This window comes from Polyodon spathula, chromosome 20, assembly GCF_017654505.1.
Source record: "Polyodon spathula isolate WHYD16114869_AA chromosome 20, ASM1765450v1, whole genome shotgun sequence".
NCBI lineage: Eukaryota > Metazoa > Chordata > Actinopteri > Acipenseriformes > Polyodontidae > Polyodon > Polyodon spathula.
In genome coordinates, this window is record NC_054553.1 from 24995040 (window position 1) to 25016138 (window position 21099).

A 21099-nucleotide genomic window follows, 5' to 3' on the forward strand; every position below is an offset into this window, starting at 1 on the left:
AGGCAAACTGAGGAAGCAGGTGTGTCTTGTCTACTGTTAAATGACAAATGACAAAGTCTTCTCACAACTCTGCAGGCTTGATCCACCACGACCCGCTTGAAACTGGAGTTTTGCTTTCCAGTCATGAATTTAATATATATATATAATATATATAATATATATATATATAAAACATGACGTAATATTATACTACATGATTTGATATATTGATGTTCAATATGAAGTCTTATAATGATGTTCAATAAAACCAAAAATAAAATATACTTCAGAGACAACGTTGTACAACTACGGCAAGATTATAGTTTTTTTTTTTTTCACTTTACGTGTTACCTTCATTGGAACCTGGTTAAAAAACTATGCTGTCTAGAAGTAATCCTTTTTGGTCTTGCGATTAAAACACATTTAATGCCTACCTTCAAAACCCAAGTTGCCAGCAGTAGCAATGCCTATTTAGTTTGATAGAGTAGTTTAGCACAAATCAAAATGCACACTTACATTATTTTGTTCCTTTCAGGCTGGATTGTTACAACTACGCCCACACATCTGTTCCTGTGCTGGCAGCGTACAGTAATCGAGATTCTGTATGCAGCCAACTAAAGTTAAGTAAAACAAGATGTTCACCATCAATCTGCTTGGCTACATCTTGATTTGGCCCACGTGTTAATGGGAATTATATGGCAATAGCCTGAAAACTTACAATCTGATCAAAAACAGGGCTTAGTAAGCCCTTATCCCATCCCACCACTACTTGATGCCATGTCTTCTCAAAAACTAAATACTTTTGATTACTTTGTCAATACAATGGAGGCAGAACTCCAAGCAAGTGTTGTTTAAACTCAACTCTTAAATGCAGTTAAAAAAAAAAAAAAAACAATCAATAAAAAAGGCAGCCACAAGGATTACCAAATACCAAAAAATACAGAAAAAAAAAAAATACATTCACTAAAAAATCATTAAAAAAAAGGTTTCCTACTGCTTGAGCTGGCAGGACTCATGGTTACCTGACCTAGATCACGCATTGATTACATGTTCTATTTTAATGATATCCACAGCAGCGGATCGGAATACTGCTACCCTTAAATGTATAAGCCTGATCTTTCTCTGGTCGCTTTACTATATATTTCATTTAGTGATCAATAAAACTGGGGAGGAGGGTAACATTAAAAGGACAAATACTTTAGGTTAAATACGTGTTTGATGTTCCGGACAGGCTATGATGGAGTTAAACAGGTTCTTGCTTGAAGGAATTTGATTCATTGGTACATTAAACCCATATAAGCTACTGAAAGATGTGTAGCTATGAACCACTGTCCACCCTTGACCAGAGGTAGGCTGCACATACACTTTAATTTTAGGTTTTTATGCCTACCCTGTTCACAATTATGGCATTTGATCAACTGAACCACTGAACAGCCTTTAATCATACCGATTAAACCTGAAATGGAAAGACACAGTCGCTGGCCACCCCTTCCCTGGTCTGCACATGGATTTACCCAAACCTGACTATCCTATAAAACTCTGTTTCAGTAAGTGTGTTTGCCTGGCTGGAACTGAGCATATCTTCATTTTGTTTGATTGAAACCTGCAACTGTTTGCAGTGCAGAAGGAGAGCAGAACAGGCAGACCCTCACGAAGCAGTAAACAGAAGGAATCCACATTCTGCCCCAGCTGGCAGCAATCTTGTTGCACGCCAGCTCACTGCTTTTCATTTACTTTCCTTTTCTGTGTTTATGTGAATGCGCAGCACTTCCGGAACACATCTGCTTATAGGTGACTAGCAGGCATGGAGCCCTGCACGCTGTGGATGGAGCCAGACCGCGGTCCTCAGTTTGAAAAGGTGGCTTTCTCTCACTGATTTTGCTTACATTTAAGAAGAATATTTCTTTCTTATTTATACTGGAGGAGTTGCCAAGTTCTGCCTTTCCTTTATAACAAAAAATCCCCTAGAGAAAGGGTTCACTTAAGGTCAAAGTGGCAGAGGTGCTCTGGAAAGCAACCTCTTGATTCAAACTGTTTTTGTTGGCATCTTTCAATCTGATTAGATAGAGCTTTCACTAAACTTTTAAAAATGTTTTATCTATACATGCCATGGAGTGTGACACACCACTCACAGTTATAAGTGTAGTTGCTACTAACACAGTAACAAGCTGGTCTTTCCTGGCAAAAGGGATTTCTGTTCTCTTTTTATTTGCTTCAAATGAAGCCTAACATACTTTGTTGTTTAGATTCGCCTAATGTTACTCAAAGAGTCTGTTAGTGATAGAGCAAGTGTGGTATTTCCTACACCTACAAGGGACAGTGTTGCAGGGACAGTGTTGCAAGGGCCAGGTTAATAGTTACACTCTGAGTTGCAGGGGCCAGGTTAATAGTTACACTCTGGTACACCTGCTGTAGAGTTTATTGACGATTCTGTAAACTGAGGATACTGGGATACTTTCGAATTTTAAAAAGTCACCAGGATGTGACGACTGAAACAGTTCAAATGACACAACGTGAATCTGGACAACACGAAGAATACAATAGATACCTCTTATTTCATACCCATTAAAATAGTTTTACGATAGTTTTAACGTACTTATGAAGACAGCTTTAAATTGTGTTCTCGGCTATCCCGGAGTTGCAAGGTGTATATTTATAACTGCATGCTGCATACTGAAATTTCATTTTTTTGGCGGACAGAGTAATGAAGAAGTGTGTAGGGTTCAAGGGAACAGCAAGTGTCTTCCGCTACAGTTAAGCTACTTTTGGTTGGAGTAACGTAAAGTACAGCTATAGCTAATGGTTTTCCATCACCTATAATTTTAGGATTGAGACATCATTAAAAAAACAAACAAAAAAAAAACTATATGAACATAATTTCGATATTTTATTATGTTATTTAACATCATGTAATCAAAGAAACTACACAGTAATATTACAAAAGTCTACCAAATTCATAATAGTGGAAGATTATAATTTCGAAATGTCAGAGTTTTCCATTTTTGTCAGTATATGGAAAACAACACAGCGATATATATATATATATATATATATATATATATATATATATATATATATATATATATATATATATATATATATTTCGAAAGTAGTTTATTCTATAAAATAGTTCATTTTATATAAAATCTTTGCCCAGAGCTGTTGATCGTCAACGAGTAGAAAGAACAGAACTATTGAAAAACTATGAAAGAATGCACTAAACAGACAACAAATGATCTTTTACAGTAAAAATGAACATGAAATTGTAAATAATGATTGCAGTTGAAAACCTTTACGGAGACCATTATCCAATGGTCCTCACAAACAAACGTGTTATTAACTTTTGTGTTTTCAAATGACTAATTTCTTTCTTTTTAGCTTAAAAAAAAAACAAAAAAAACAAGCATAGCAATAAAATTGCTTGTAACCTTACACCAGTGTTTATATGGTGTGCCCAAACCTAAATAAAATATCAGACTCCTGCCTCCGGGCTGTGAACAATGCTTTGAATATGCAAAGTTTCTTACTCTTGAATTTGCATTGGACATGTTATTTAGAGAAGCTCAGCCACAAAATCTGCACTGTAAAGTTTTCTGAGGTTTTGTGATTGTGGAAACAGGCGTGTTTCAACATCACCACCCGGACAAGTTTGCAATCATTGTCTTACTCATATGAAGTCATGTTTGCATAGTCTTAGGTGACACTATGCAGCTTTGTGTTTTATAATGAATGACACACCGAGTCTTTGGTTTTTAAATTCTTTATTTATATTGCAACGCGAGGATTTACGCACATCTCCCTGCCTGCCCTATCCCTACTTCAAACTCTCTGACAGAAAGAAGCCACGGAACCCTCAGGCGTCTGCAGGACAATGGTGGCGAAAACAAGGTCCCAGTTACCTTCAATACAGAACAAGTCCTGTTAATGCACAGAGCTGGAGGCGGTGTACCTGGGTTTCAGCATCACTCTATGGGATATATATATATATATATATATATATATATATATATATATATATATATATATATATATATATATATATATATAACTCAATTTACCGAACATGGATATACTGCTGTGTAATATGTAAAACTAACAAATAAAAACAATCCAATTTTCAGGTATGTGTGGCCTCTTGTGTGGTCAGGAAACTTGATAGGTCCTTTCAGAGTTTAGCTAGTCAAGGGCAGTTCACATATTCTTTGTGGTACAAATCTGAAAAAAAAATAAACCTACTGCATCAAAGTAGATCAACACAATTGAGCAGTTTGCAGGATGAATTCCTTCATTGCTTAAAGATGTAGAACTTCCTGAAATACTGATGCGAAACTTGGATAACCTTCAAATGATGTCAACATAAGCCCACCTGAAACTCTATACCAGCCATAACAAGAGGAGAACTCAATTTCCTGAAGAAACTAACATTCCTTAAGAGCTGTTTTGAGATTAGACTGAAATAGATTAGAGATAACTGTAGCCAGATATCTGCAAATAATGTATCCTGGTTGGGAGGTAGAGGGGTGGGTGGCTTGTCAGCCAAACGATTTGACTGCTAACATGATTCTTTGTGAGGGGGTCTGGTGTAAAGTTGAGGGCAGAAGATCAAGATCCAGGAGGTCTCAGCCCAGTATCCATTGTCAGACACAGACTAATTGTTTAACCTCAGAGACACCACTTCTCCCAGCTGTCAAACCTGGCTGATGCTGGACCCCGCAGAAAGGGAAATGTCGTAAGATGGAAAAAAGTTATCTTACCCTGAGATTAGATTTTATTCATGGCAACGCAATCCTTTGCAGCATTTTTTCAAAACACCAAACAACAAAAACAAATGAAAACTTTAATAAAAGGTATCGGATGTTTTTTGGCCATTTCATGCAGCCAGCAATCATCACAGTTTTTGTTATTTGGTATTTTGTAAATACCATTTAATCCCTATGTCAGCTCCATTTCAGCTTACTGAAACTGTGTTTTCTTTCTTGGTAACAGTTTGTTATTATACATAAAACAAAATCTCTTCCAAAGGCTTTGAGACAAGTATGTGAATAGCACTTCATTCAGCATTACTGTATGTTCTTCTTCCAACTTTTCCTAAAGACAATCTAGTGTCTTATATTGAAAGAAGTAATACACAAATGATATATACCACATCCTTAAACTAGTAAACCAGTCTTTTGCACGAACAGTTAAACAGCAAATTTAGCCATAATATCCCTACATATTTCATTCCTACTAATCACAACCATTCAATGTGGTTCTCAATAATCCCTCACTGGGGAATATTAAACAGAAAATCTCTGTCAGCGAATACTGGTTTCACAGCCTGATTAGCACTAGCCTTGAAATACCTAGTCTAATACCAGATTAGCTTGCTTTGGTACAGCTGCAGTTCAAATCCTTGTTATGTATAGAGGGCAAACGTCTGTTTTTTATATACATTTCCGACAGAAGTTTACTTTCAAAACGTTATCAGCCTGTCCTGGCAGTTTAAGTTTAAACTCAAATACCTAGTTTCACAAACCCAATTGGGACTACCTAATGCTACCTTAAGCACAGTAAGGTAGCACAAGATTAGTGGTAATCAGTATCTGTGACCAGCCGTAGGTTTTAATTGTGTTTTGTACAATTTTGTTCCACAGCACCCACTTACAGAAATTATTTTTAGGAATAAAATACAGCACAGTGGTTGGCAAATGACGACAACATAATTTATTAATGAAATTAAGGGCGGCGTTTTATTTACGAGGCACCCAGCTCGTCACCTTTTGCAACCAGCTCGGACAGACAATACCCCAAAGTTATGCCTGAGGAATTCAAAGTAACATATTTCATTACCTGAGTCAAAACAGTCACCGTTTCTCTCATCCTGCACATCTGGAACTGATAACAACACAGTAAAGAAAATCCAGGCATGAGAGATGTTTTAAAGGTGTTCTCTCCTAGGCCAATTTAAGGATCAGTGTGAGCAGCCCCTCTCTTATAAAAAGCACCGTTCCCAAACATGATTGGCATTAATATTACCCAGCAGTAAAGTAAAACGATATTTTTGGAACAGCGCACCGAATGGAACATATGACCTGACTTCATACTTACCCTTTGAAAGCAATAAAAACAGCACTCACTTAGTATTAAAAGGATTCTGCAGCCTTTTTCAGCATCTATTTCTGTATATGTTTATTGCCAAAATAGGTCAGCTAAAATTACATCTAGTTTTTACACTAGGGTCTTGTTTAGCATTAATTTTGTAACCAGGCGGGAATTAGACAGTCACTGTATTCTGAAGCTTGGAACTTATTCTTGGTTTCTGGCCCTCAGATTATCCACTAAGATCATGCTTTCCTCAATTCTCTTGGAATGGCTGTAGTGATGAACGGGAGATTTAAGTCAGTCAGGATACCTCTCTGCTCTCGGTTTACTACATTCTTCCAAATGAAGCAGAGTTCAAAGAAGTCGTTAGGACTGCACCAGCCATGGTTGGCAACCTAGTTTGTTTACATTACCTTTGGTTGTTCTGCGGGCATGCAAGCTTTGTCTTTCCTTGAAGCTTGCTGATCACTCACACTGAACTTAAATGGCTCTCATTTTATACCAGTCGGAAAATGACAAATGCCATATTGACTGCAGTATGGCAACTGAGGAGAGAACAATTTGACAAACAAATTACAGATCATCCCACAAGATCTGCTTTCCATGGTAACCAATTGTTTTGGAGCATAGATGTAGATTTTGGCAGCAGCTCCACTAACAAGGTTTTTAAACAATCTGTAGTTCAGCGCTGAGACAATTAAACAGAGAAACGAGTGGGAAAAAAAATCTTAACTTGCAGTACAACTGAAAAACAGACCTACGAAGTGATGTAGCCATTTCAGACTAACTGAACTGGAATATTCTGACTTTCTCTATCTGCTGTACGAGGGGGGGAGGGTCTTGATAGTAGCCCGAAGAAAGAAAGAAGAAAAAAAAAGCGCTGCATTAGAGTTCAGGTCTATTATTATTATTTATAATGCAAATGGGAGGCAGAAGTAAGAAAATCAACCAGGGAAACATTTCTGTTTTCCGGGTTTTTTTTTTCTTCAAATCAACGTGGTGAAAATCGGCATCATAAGTGTACCGTCGTCTGCAGGCAAAATTCCCACCTTTTCCAAATGTTCTGCATCTTTGTTCTACGGATATATAAAACTTTTTTTCAGGGTTGTAGGTTACTGAGCAAACTTGGATACTCGCTCTCAACCTGCTATATAACCCCCAACCCCCTTAATAAACCATGCGCTTTAATTTGGACAGCTAGCTGGAAACAAAGAAGACCCTATTGGTGAAGCACAGTCCAATTCTTCCTGCTTGTACTCATTAGTGCTGTATCTCTATAGGGCAATGACATGTCCTGTCTGCAAATCGAGATCCAGGGACAAATTAGGATTACTCCACATAATTAACAATGCTTAATTTGCACAATTATTGCTTGTTAGGAAGGAGTCACTTTGCAGCCTCTGTCATCAGAATGCAATGTTCTCGTTCTATGGAAGATCAGGGTTTTCTTTGTGAAACAGCACTCTGTGATTGCAAGCTGTTCCTGCATAACAAGTCATGTTAACACCAGTTCATTTCATATTACAGTGCAGCTAGACAGAGCTGTTGAGGGTATCAGTGTAACTGATTCTGTTTTGCCATACAGTGATTGTTAACAAGTGGCACATAGCCTACATTCTGTCAATCTTTTTTTTTTTCTTTTTCTTGGCATTCTGCAGCTTCAGTGTAATTTCTGTGGATTGCACACGGCCCTTGGTAGGTGGGTTCTGTGTATTGGTAAACGACTGAAGGAAATAAAAGCATGTTTTCCACTACTAAAACGTACAACATTATTTTGCAATACCACCTTAAATAAGTCATAGTGTAAAGGTCCTAACAGTTAACTTCTTGATTACAGAAGATAGCACAATCTAGGTGTTACAAATAAAGATCACCATTTTATTGTAACTCCAAACAAAGTCAAAAAAAATAAATATGCCTCTTCATAAGCTTTCGCCTTATGGGATTCTTCAGTAGAAAGTACTATCCTCCCTCTACACTCTAGTAAAAAAGATTGTGTTTTATCGCTAAAACTCACATCGCAACACAGTGTGCAATGTAGGACAATTGATTTCCTATTAAATATTTCGTCATAGTATTTTCCATATACAGTTAAATGCAGTCATTTTACTGGCCTCTTCTTTCCTATGGGCAAATTGCAGGCAATGCATCACATGGGCAACGCAGGGATACAAATGTGTTGCAATTTGTATCAATGTTTGAAGTTTCTGGTTCATAACATTTTTTTTTCAAATTTCATAATCCTATTCACGGTTTAATGCATTCCTGTCATGCAAAGCAGACAAAACATGGTCTGCTTGCTTTAACCAGAGTTCGCAAATTGAACAGAAGCAGAAAAGTAAAAGGCTCTGATCAGGCTCCATGTTTCTTGATGTTTTGAGTAATGGAAGTGATTCAGGTTATTGCACAAATCAGGACACTTCCTGTACCATAGAACTGTTAAATTACTGATATTAACCAGTGTCAACTTGCTTCTGTACAGAAAACAGGGCAGGCACTGTATGACAAAGACAAATGTTTGTAATAACATATATTTCTTTGTTGACACATTGAGTCGCTCAAAGTGATGTTTTCCATGCCTCCTTTTTCAGATTCTGTTGATCTAAGTAATTCTGCATAACCTGACACATGGGACCATATCAGATTGCTTTTTTAAAAATACTAGAATAAATATAAGCTAGTTTCCCTTCAATTATACCCACGTCTGCCTAGAAAGAGATGTGTGATTGATCAGGATATGAATAAACAATGGGTGATTGTTACTGTGTTAACTTTAAGACCAAGTATTGAGTCACTGAGCCCCTGACAATGTTTAAATATGTTACTGTGACAGAGATCGAATGATGTGGACACTGTGTAAAGGGACTAGTTGGCCCGACAATTCATTCCCAGGGAGTCAGCCATCTAGAAAGGGGGTGGGGCTACAGTACACTAAACCATTGACCTGTAAGGTTAACGCCGTGGCATCCGTGGATTGGAGGAGCGGATGTGCTCGTTAACCAAAGTGTCATGGTTGATGGTATAAAAAGGAGACGTAGTGAGGTGATCTGTTCCTTGTAATGGTTATGCTATGACCAAAAGGAGAAATTAACAGAGAGTGTTTTTGTTTGTCTTGTCTGTCTGTCTAAAGTCTACTGTTTGTCTTATTTGTCAGACTAGACGGCTAACACGATCTGGAGCTGTCGCTCACAGCCAGCTCAAAACCCAGACAACAGAGCACTAAATGTTCACAGATAAATTGTACTTTCACCACCCACAGTGCAGCACTCACTGGGAAAGGTGACCGTCTTTGTGTTTGGACTTTGTTATTGTTTACAGGGCTGCAACCCTTCATAAATCCCTATGCAATACACATCACTGTCTATTGCCAGCTCTCCTATTTGTTTTCTGTTTGGTCATCAGACCCCTGGAATAAAATAAACAGAACTAATTTTCACCTGTACTTTGTTGTCTGCCTCTTCATTGTTGGATTACTACACTGCACCTGCATGTACCACTTACCACTTTGCCACAGTTACATACCATATTTTGATTATAATATAGTACTAGCGAGTAATATTTTCCTGTTTATATCCTGCAAACTGTGCAAATTTAATTTTAGGGTTTGATATTGTTCCATTTGTGCATAGATTCACCTGCTGACAAACAATATACAAAATGTATCAGCTGTGGTTCTAAAGCGTAGACAATCTTTGACATAGTTTATGCACAGCTTCCCTTTGCTACCATAACCATGGATTCACACCAGGCAATAATCAGTGAGTAAATGCAATAGTACATGCTAAATATTAAAGCAGAACACTGTGCCAGATTCTTAAAGCCATTTCCTTTAAACTGTCATTAGTGCTACTTCTTTTTTAAAGGAAAAACACCAGTTGCAATTCTAAAATGAGAAAGGGAAATGAAGACTATTTCCAGGCCCCCAAATTAAATGTTTATTTCTGGGTTGGTAACTTTATTGGGTGCATTTTTCCTTTATGGGAAAAAAAAAATCTTGCAAATGATAATCTGAAGGAAAAAGCTTTGAGAATCTAGTGCATTGTACTTATTTTATATTATACTCAATCTGCATACTTGAACTATCTTTGTAGTTAATTAAAACTGTGCTGAGTTGATATTACTGTGATGAAGTTCTGTTAGTAAAGCAAACATTAACCATTCAATTATTTTAAATGGTGTTGGTATTTAGGTCTGGCACCATTTAAATCAACTGAACAGCCAACAGTGTGAGTTCACACAGGAATTATAAACCTTTATAAAGCACTGCTGCTCATCTAAAATGGACATGAGGAAATTGATCTGTGATAGACAAACATCAGATTTAGACACAAATCTTCAAGCATACAATATCTTGGTTTAATTAGCAGAGCAATCGGTTAATTCTTGTAAACATTAACACAACACATTTAATTAACAGCTTTAAGTCATCTTTACTAGCTGTGACCTGAAGTAGCAGCCCATTCTTTTCTTACTGCTAAGGTGTTAACTTTTGTGCTTGGAACAGATTAGCTGTACAGCTGTAAGAGCCATTGGGAAGAGAACAGGGGACCAGACTTCAGCCAATGCCAGGGTTGCACAAAAATGTTTCCACTGTGTAAAAAAAAAAAAAAAAAAAAGCCAAAAAACAGCCAAACTCTTTCTAATTATAGTATTCTGCATCTTATATGAGAAACATTTGTTTGCAATAAATGGGAAATGGGTGCTTGAATTCCTTTTTATTTGCGAGTGAAGCATACAGCGCTCAAAGAGTGGAACGTAACAGCAGTGTAAGATAATGGTGCGAATTAAAGCATTCTTTTTATATTTATGTGATTGTCATTTTTTTTTTTACAGAACATTCTCATGCCTTGAGCTGAAAAGATCCACCCCCTCATCCACCCCCATAATAACGATACCTGTGAAAGCCAAGGCCTACAGCTAACCCCAGGTCAAACCACAAATTGTTCCATGGTTACTCTAATGAAACCCACATTTCTCCTCAGTCCTTGGATTTGAGCAACGCTCAAAAGCTGGCTGAATCAAGACAGCTCACAGCTGTTGAAACAGCCTAGGCTTTCCATAAGACAGATTCACAGCCTGACAATTATCCAAAATCTGCTGGCAATAAGACAGAACCTGCTGTCCGTGCCATATATACTCCTACCTGAAGTGACAGTTTTATATGCCATGCAGGGCCTTCACATCTAGGTCTAATTGAATTCCGCAGATATTGCTGGAGTTCTCATCTTTAAAGCTTTAGTTCTTCAATAATCATGCTCAATTTCACTGAAATACAGTTTCCTGGGTCAGTGTTTACTACATTCTTCCCTTCTATAGCCTTTCATGCACTGAGCTCAATGAGAAACCAGGCATTATTGGCTTACCAGTTTGTAATGCAGTTTTAGCTGCATGGCCCACAAGCTACCTTTCTTGAAGCTTTCTGCCCACTCGGTCCTAACTCCGTCCTCATGCTTCTACCTGCATTAAACAAATACTATAATTATGAATCAATGTGCCATTGCATACATAACACCAAACGGCTGTTCTGATTGGCCATTCTGTAATCTATATTAATAGTTCCAAGAAAATCGCCTCAAACTGACTAATGAAAGTCCAAGAGAAATTTCGTGTTTAATAACCTGAACATTTGTATCTTTTTTTTTTTTTTTTTTAAATGAGAAAACAAGATTCACATTCCACAAGAGAGATTGGGTCCAATAACATTGTTAAATGCCACTCCTAACACGGATAGTTTATGCTTTTCTTAACTGCCATTGTTTTTAATGGAGACAACAGTCACCAGTTTCACATCCTGTTTCCAGTTCTGCAGCAATCAATCAATCTTTCACGGCAACACAGTGTGCACATATTAATGTTTTGTCACTGGGATTGTGGTTTGTGTTGATCAGACAACAAAGGAATCTAATAATCTACAATAATTTAGTTCCAGTTATTGGGAGCATCAAAATCTGGAGAATAAGTCAAACATTTTTACATGGTTATACACAGGGTAAAGATACTGCTTCATTGTTAATATATGAGTTCAACTACAACTGTTTTGATTCATAACAAACCTGCATTCTCGTTTTCATTAAAGAGGCAAAAGGTTGATGAAGACAATACTGTAAAGTGGCTGAGATAGTGTTTTGATGCCTCTGTTTTGAACCCACTTTGTAGTTGAGGGGAGCCGAGGTATGTTTCTTTCAAGCAGGTGACCTGGTCAGCCGTACCGCTATAGAGAATAAAGTACAGTAGGAGCACAATCTTCTTCAACTGATGTCCTGAATGGGGTTTTGTTTGTGATCTCAAGGATCCTCAGTGGTTCGTAATATTGGTAAGTAAAATACTGTTAAACTGACAAGAGAGAGAAATGCTCTGAAGTGTGACGTTGACAGGAAAGCATTATTGTTATATATTATAATTATTATGTAATAATTACTTTCAATGGATTTTCACTGTTACTTGAAATAATTTCTGAAAAACTATCATACTATCACATAACTAATTAAAAAACAATGTGTCTTTGTAAATATTTAAAATTATGTGATAATCATTATTATCATAATCATTTACATAAAAAAAAATATTATCTTACAATACAGGTATGATACAGACCTTCACAGACTCCATACCCATATTTCTTCAGGCAATAAATGTAACTAAAAGGGCCAACCCAGTACTAACCTAGGCATTTCTAGTCCTGTGTGAATAGAGAAAATGGAGGCAAGCTACTACAGATGTCTTTAAAATCATGGACAACATTCAATATTTTTGTTATTCTTTCATTATTCATTTTTCTTATGCTGTTTTTTTTTATTCCTGCATCCCTCTGCTTCAACAAACAGCCAACCAGCACTGAGCAAACCCAAGTTTTGTTTATCTTGTAAGTCAATGTTTATCCAAGTGGATTCTTGCCCATGAAAATATTTGTAAGTCCTATTGTTCTAACTATCATAACTATCACACACCTTCTTGTACAACATTGCTTGATTACAGAAGGCGCCCCTGCGTGACTATTGTAGAGCAGCACGGCTTTTCCTCTGTGGACTCTGGCTTTGCAAAGCACTCACAAAACAAGCACTGTTACAAGGACAACAAGGTTAAAAGGGGATTCAAAACAGTAGCAACGTTGAGTTTTATGAAAAACGTTTCATTTTTTGGCAACGTACAGTTCAACCGCATGGTATCTGTGCTAGGGAGCAGCATGTTTAATGTATGACATGAGCATAAAGCACTTCTTTTTAAAATTATGTTTAATGTGCTAACAAGCCAACATTTATGAGTCACTCAGCATTGTCGTTGGTTCTTCAGAGCATCTGAAGTATAAGCACCGGTAGCTGTCATTTTGAAACAGTATTATTAACGACTTTCTAGGCTGTTTTTCTTTTCCTTCTTTTGCTGTGTTTAACTGGCTTCCATCTTTCTTGCAGGCATGTGTTTGTCTTGTTTCTGATTCTTGAGAAATTCAGCCTTGAAGGGTTTTTTTTGTTTGTTTTTATAGAATTGTGATGATGTAATTAATGAATGGTTTGTAGCATATGAATAACAGCTTGTCAAGTTTCAAGGATGAGGGACGGGGGACATTTATAAACCCCAGACGAATATTCCAGCACCGGACAGATCTAGTGGTTTTCTGGTTTTCAACTGCTCGTGCTGGTTCAGGAGTCTAAATAGTACCATTAAAATCCCTTTACTGTAAAGTTCTAAAATAGACTGTTTGTTGTTTCTTGCTAAGTGGCCAGTAAGAGGACAATAAATACTGTATTTGTTCCAATTCCCAACTCTTGGATGGTCTCCAGCACACCAGAATTTGCTGGAATCGGGGACAAAAAAAAAAATCTATTTCTACACAGTTTGAAAAAATACATACTAATACCAACGAAATATGCAGCAAAGCCACTGGAAAGACAACAACCACAAAAATGGAGCAAAATACCACTTTATTAACATTTAAAAACAACTAGCATACATCACAATTGAAGGACAACCTCCTTGATCAACTTTGCTACCAAACAAGCTGCATGGCAAAATAATACAATCTTCCAGGGCTAAAACGCATTGTTCCACAATTATAGCCCCTACTAAACTACCAGAATAAATACAGTCCACAAGCAAAAAAAAAAAAAAAAGGTCTGGTACATCATTGCATTGCAGGTTTCTGTGCTGAAGATCCCTTTAACACAAAACCGCCTCAAACTGGCTCGCATCAACTCGTCGTGTATGACTGTGCTTCTTCAACTCAGCTCTAACCTCCTTCCTTCCTGTCACCATCCCACCACAACCACAGCGGGCTCATGAGCCAGGTCCTCTGCAGGTCACCATACCATGCGATTCACAGTGCCACAAATACACACGCTATGTAACTAAAAAGAAAACGTGGGTTAGTCAACACATTACCCTTTTGATATTGCAAATAATTTTAGATACCTACTCACTGGACTAATCGACCAACACAACAGGTCTCCACACACTCTACTCAAGACCCCACTTGGGTTTTATTGACTGACCCGTAGCAGGTATGGCTAACGGCTGTAATTGAACATGTGCTCATTCACTACAGAAAGTCTAATTATAATTGCCTGGTGTGGCGCTGGTAGAAAATAAGTGGAGCATTATGCTTCTGACTCAAATAAGCTAGCCCATTATCAGATCTATTAAGGTGTCAGGGTGCATTATAGTCATATACTGTACTATTTTAGGCAGTGCATATTCTAAATTGTTTTTGCAGTACTGCAGGTGTGACTTCCTAACAACACCTCCAGTGTCCTCACTATCTCTGTCACAGCGCATCAACGACATGACTGTTTCCAACACCACAAAAACTAAATACTTTGTTAATGCAACATGCTGAATCAAAGTGTTGCTAAACTTTTGGTTAAGCATATAAATGGAACATGATAAAGAGTGATTTCAGTGGTTCAAATTTAATCTGAAAAAAATATTTATTGTACTTCAGATTGTATTGAATTCCTTAGATTTTACTTCTAGCTAGTTATGAGATCCATACAAGGCTGACCATGGTGATTTCAAGGAATTTTGAATGTCTTTAAGTGGTTGGTTTTGAGATCAGAAAGCTGTGGGTTTGGCCCCATTGCTTTTTACTAAAGCCCCCCCACCCCCTCTAAACCAGAACCCAGAGACGCAGTGAATCTGCCAAGTCCCAGCCACACAGTTGGCTGGGAAATCCCCTGCCACCGTGGGTATCAAGACAGAAGGAGTGGGTCGGTCCACAGCCCTTGCAGAGCACAGGGATAGTGGAGAATTAAGAAATATGAAGAATTACACAGTAAGGTGACTGGCGTACCGTTAAAGCACTATATTGCATCAACAGGAAAAAGCAGGCACATTCAAAGGTAAGAAACAGGTTTAACGGAATGGGGGCTTTTTTAAAAAAAAAAAAAAACTGTAAATATAATGCAACTGTATATAAATATGATTTTCATTGATTCATGTCCCAATAAACTGATATCAACACAGTATTTTATTTTTATTGTCCCCTCTTTCTACATATTTACACTATCTGTTGGTCTTTTGAACTATCTAGATACCACCCGGCCACAATAAACCACTGTGTTAATCTCGCACACTCCAGGCAAACAGGAAATGGCTACTTTTATCTACCCACGTGTGAAGAAGCAGGCCAGGAGAACACACAGCTGTGTCACTGGGCTCTAAAACAAATTGGCATCGATTCAGTGGCACTGTGAAAAAACAAAACTAAATACATGACATATGACAGAAGGCGAAGAAAAATGTCTTTCTTTCTGGAGGTCTCAAAAAATCCATTGATCTACCACCACTGCCTCAGAAAGACCTTCATTGTACTTAAGGAGCGGCCCAACTCAAGGCGAGATCTGGGGGCGATCCGGTTTTTTCCAGTCCCAAAGAAAATAGAGGGGGACATTTTATGATCTGGAAGAAGGCAGACAGTGGGCGTAAGAGATTTTCATTTTGTCGTGCAGCCCGGGTTGTTTGAACAGCAGAAATCAACGGATACATAAATAGCAGCATAAAGAGCTGATTTGATACTCCAAGGAAAAAGAAAGCAGCTGTGTTGAAGCCATAGCTTTGGCCAGTGAGCGTGAGCAGACTCAGGAAAAGTTCAGCTTGCAAAGTTCATATGCATAGAGAACAGCTGTCGCACCAATGGAAAAACAAACTTTAGCTAGTTTCCTTAAGTAGTTTGTAGAGTCATTCCAAGATGAGACTGAGTTGTAGGTTGTGTTGACACAATGTTAAGATAAGTCATTTTTTGTATAAACATATTATTTGTGAATGATTATTTTCAAGGTAGCTAATGCTTTTTTAAGCAGTCTTTCTTATGGGAATATGTGTATTTGTATTGGGTTTTTCAGGTTGTAAGCATCGCAGCTACTGAAAAGAACAAAAAACAGCTATACAGGAAAGAGTTATTTTTTTTAATTGAATTAGTTTAGATTAGATAGTTAAACCCCAGTCCTATTAATATATGTCATGTAATTTTTCACTGACTGCATCAGTGCAACTATAATTGTGCATGTCCCTCAGATGGATGGCACAAACAAGAGCAGAGTACAAACCCAGTACAAATCTTTAAATAGACTGTTCGGTTCAAGTCACTGCAGTGCATCACATATGCCTCATGCATCCTGCCCCCATTTCCTGAGTCTATTCGTGGTGTTTAGCTACGTGAAAACATTATTCGCAAAATGACGACAATTTACTTCAGTAAACATCATGGATATTGTGTCATCACTGGCTGGCTTGTTGGGTCCTTATCTCACAGTGTAGTTTTTGTTGCGGATTTACGTTTAACATCCAGGTTTGCCATCCATTATTTCTTAGTTTAATGTCGCTATAACAATACTACAATCTAGAATCTAGCTGTCTGTTTAGTCTATCAGAGATGATGATTCTAGATAGCTGGAGTGGTGGTGGACATCAAAGCAACAACTAACTGAGCCATGACAAGCACAGCTACTTTATATATATATCGATATGATATATATATATAGTGATATATATATATATATATATAATATATAAAACTGGTAAACTCACCAAGATGGAAAGTCATGCATAAACATTCTGTCAAGGCCGGCAACAACGGTACATGCATTTACCAAACAAAAACACACCACGCGCCATGCTTAAATGGAATGGAATGGTACCGAAATTGAAGTTTTGGCATCAGGAGTCTGTTTGCCTTAGGTCAGCCACAGTTTACCCATGATGAAGTTAAATAAAATAAATAAGAACATTTAATTTGTACAATGTTTGGAGAATTCAGAAATTATTCTAACTACAATACAAATGCACACAAACTCTCCGTGCACACAAACTCTGTGGAAGCCAGTTTGCCTGATTATTAGCTTGTCAGTCATCATGAAAAAGAAACAATGTTGCAATAAAACTGTGGACAACTTGCGTGGGGTTAAATCCGCCCACATCCAAAAAAACCTGTGTGCATGTGGCACATGACCAAATGCTACATCAGTCAACCAGATGCGGGATACTTCCTTCCTGGTGGAGTGCGGCCACCTGGCGAGCTGTGACTGTGTAAGCTCTGTTTCCTGTTCTAGAGGTGGCTGTTCACTGTTCACTGCCAATCGCAGTGGGCATCCACCCGGTTCCAGGTGACGAGAGAACCGCACAGATATGGAATGGAACTTGCATTTATAATGCACTTACTCTCCAACTGAGGGGGCTATTGCTTCTGAGCATGGCCACCATTTTGTCCCTGCAAATTGTACAATGACTTGGAATAACCAAATCACAGAGGTGAAAACTCTGCATATTTTAAGCTACTTGCTGTAAGCACTGATGGCTTAAATAGTAAGCATCTGCAGATTATTTTGTTGTATAGCAAACTATACAATATTTGCAGAAAGCAGTGTAGGTGGAAGGTATACAATCTTCATGCAATCTCATTGTTGAGAGGACAGTTTCAAATAGTCACACTAGTGCTCTGATGGTCAGCCAAGGCATTTTGAGGTAGAAGAAACTGTTCTTAGTGTTGAGCAGGGAATGGTCCATTTACTCTATAGGAAATATAGGCAAAGGGAAGACTCATGGATCATTTGCATACATGTACAGAACTGTTATAGCCATCATTAAATGCAAACAATGCAGAAACTACATGTATTTAAGTTTTAACCAAGTTGAGAATACTGCATTAGTTGTAATATTTCATTCATATACATCTACAATCTATCTACAAAATGCCCCGAGGCTGCACTGACATAAATTCACTGATACTGACTTGACTGATTGAACATTGGCATGTGAACTGCAATCTGTATCGTTTTCAGCAAGTATGTTAATGCAAGACCATGAATCATTGAGAACAAGTGACTTTAATGACTAGTCACCTGTTGTCAATGATTCATGGTCTTGCATTAACTAGTACACGTACACTCCATTTCAAAGTCGTGAGTGCCTTACTAACAGAAAACAGGTAAGCCTTACATATTTCTATAAAAAAATAGCAACCCAAAAATATAATTTTTAGTCGGAAATGAACAACATTTCAAAACATTTTGTCTTAGTATTCAAATATTCACCATAGTGAGTCATTCCTGGCCTCTGTCAATTCAATTCCTTTTCTGCCAGCTGAGCTGTGTTCTCGCTAATCAGGGTTTGTTTTTGCCAGAGTTGCTGCTTCAGTTTGAAACTGTGGCTGACCTAAGACAAACAGACTCCCGATGCCAAAACTTCAATTTCGGTACCATTCCACTAAGGAAAAACAAAGCCAATTATGGCATTATACAATATGGAAAACTAAACAAGGTCACAGCAGACACACACAGGTGTTGAAACCTTTGCTTTCAGGCAATATTTATTTGTATTTGTATTTTGCTGTTGCATGCCCCATACAGTAAGCTGGTTACTAACTCTGTTTAGGTGTAGTTGTAGTGAAGTCAGAAACTGATGGTTGAAGGTGGTTACTATTAAAGAATATCCACAACTATCAATTTACAGCCATAAAGTATACCAGTGAATAGAATACTTTGTGACCGAGCAACATAAGGCGCATTTCAAACAATGCACTACTAGTCAAGCACTAGAGCTGCATAAACCAGTTATTCGATTATTTGGCAAAGCTCACCACAGATGAGGGTCACTGGTATTGATCAGGCTAATTTACCATTCCAAGTGAAACAACTGAAAAACCTCCTCCTTGGAGTTGTGATTTCTGTAGTCCACAATAAGAAAAGCAACAATCACCACAAATCCAAGCAGCTGTTTCTTCACTTGTTTCTTTTTGAATGGTAAATTAGCCCAGTCGACAACAATGACCCTCACCTGATTCTCAGCTCTGCAGCACTACCAAGCAATGCCTCAACCATGATAAAATATCAGCTTTCTCAGAACCTTGAGGTGAGTTCCATATAAAAGGGGCACAAGTGCTAAATGCAAGTAGTTCTTTGGGAGGGGAGGACCAAACCATATGCAACTTTATAAGTGAGGAGTGAATCACAGCAAAAGGAGTGTTATACTATCTCTGTGTATCAGTTTGCAAAGCAAGAAGGACTAACAGCAAGGGACAGACATGATGGATTTCCTCTTTCAGGAAATACCAGAGAAAATTATTATTTGTTTTGCTCACTCCACATACATTCCGGAAGAATAGATATTTATAAAATTTTTTCAGGTTTTCTATTACTTTTTATTGCTGATTTATATAACATCCCCATAAACAGATTTTATTTTCTTAGATGATCCGCCTTCTCCATAAATATTTATAAATCCCTAAAACACCTCTGGGATTATCCATACAATCTATACTTTTTGGGTTGTACCAGACAAACAGACTAGTGTAATTTATTGGCAAGGAAGCTTGTGTGTTGCAATGCATTCTTTATCAGTCTCATCAATTCACCAAAGTGGTGACACAATGAAATGGTGCCTTACCTGCGTCAGTGATTGAGTCAGTCTATTCATCAGGTGTAATGCTCAGTGGATCCGTCATGCTCCCTCCTGACATGGCAACCAATAATCTACAAAACACAAATTAAAACTCTTGTAAACAATGTATTTGTTTAAATTTAGTGTGCCCAATTTAGAATGCCCAATTTTTTTTTTCCCTCACTGCAGCAATTCCCCATACAGGTCAGGAGAACCAAAGGTTCAGTGGGCATCCTCTGATCCCAAAAGCAAGCCAGTTTCTTCTCCCAAAATTGAAAGGGTTACACACCCACTTTGAAAGCCAGGGACGTGAAAATCGGTCCCACTGGAGCGTAGGACCGCCATGAGCGGTACTCTAGGCTCATCAAAGACGACGTTTCAAAAGAAAATCCTAAATGTCACGTCTCTGTTAACGACAGCTAGACATAAACAAAGATTAATAATATATTTATAAATATTATTATTATTATTATTATTATTATTATTATTATTAATTATTAATGACATATATATCCAAAAGCTAGAAACTTGTCTTATTCCTACCTATACTTCCAAATTTGTTACTTACTTACTTTTTTGTAAACTATTTGACTGTAATTCTTAAGAACATAAGAACATAAGAAAGTTTACAAACGAGAGGAGGCCATTCGGCCCATCTTGCTCATTTGGTTGTTAGTAGCTTATTGATCCCAAAATCTCATCAAGCAGCTTCTTGAAGGATCCCAGGGTGTCAGCTTCAACAACATTACTGGAGAGTTGATTCCAGACCCTCACAATTCTCTGTGTAAAAAAGTGCCTCCTATTTTCTGTTCTGAATGCCCCTTTGTCTAATCTCCATTTGTGACCCCTCGTCCTTGTTTCTTTTTTCAGGCTGAGAAAGTCCCTTGGGTCGACACTGTCAATACCTTTTAGAATTCTGAATGCTTGAATTAGGTCGCCACGTAGTCTTCTTTGTTCAAGACTGAACAGATTCAATTCTTTTAGCCTGTCTGCATATGACATGCCTTTTAAGCCCGGAATAATTCTGGTCGCTCTTCTTTGCACTCTTTCTAGAGCAGCAATATCTTTTTTATAGCGAGGTGACCAGAACTGCACACAATATTTAAGATGAGGTCTTACTAGTGCATTGTACAGTTTTAACATTACTTCCCTTGATTTAAATTCAACACT

At 37.7% G+C, this 21099-nt stretch overlaps 1 pseudogene; it reads right to left on the reverse strand.

Moving 5' to 3' along the window:
- LOC121295927 overlaps positions 1–21099 on the reverse strand; it is an 84648-nt pseudogene that overhangs the window by 38172 nt on the left and 25377 nt on the right.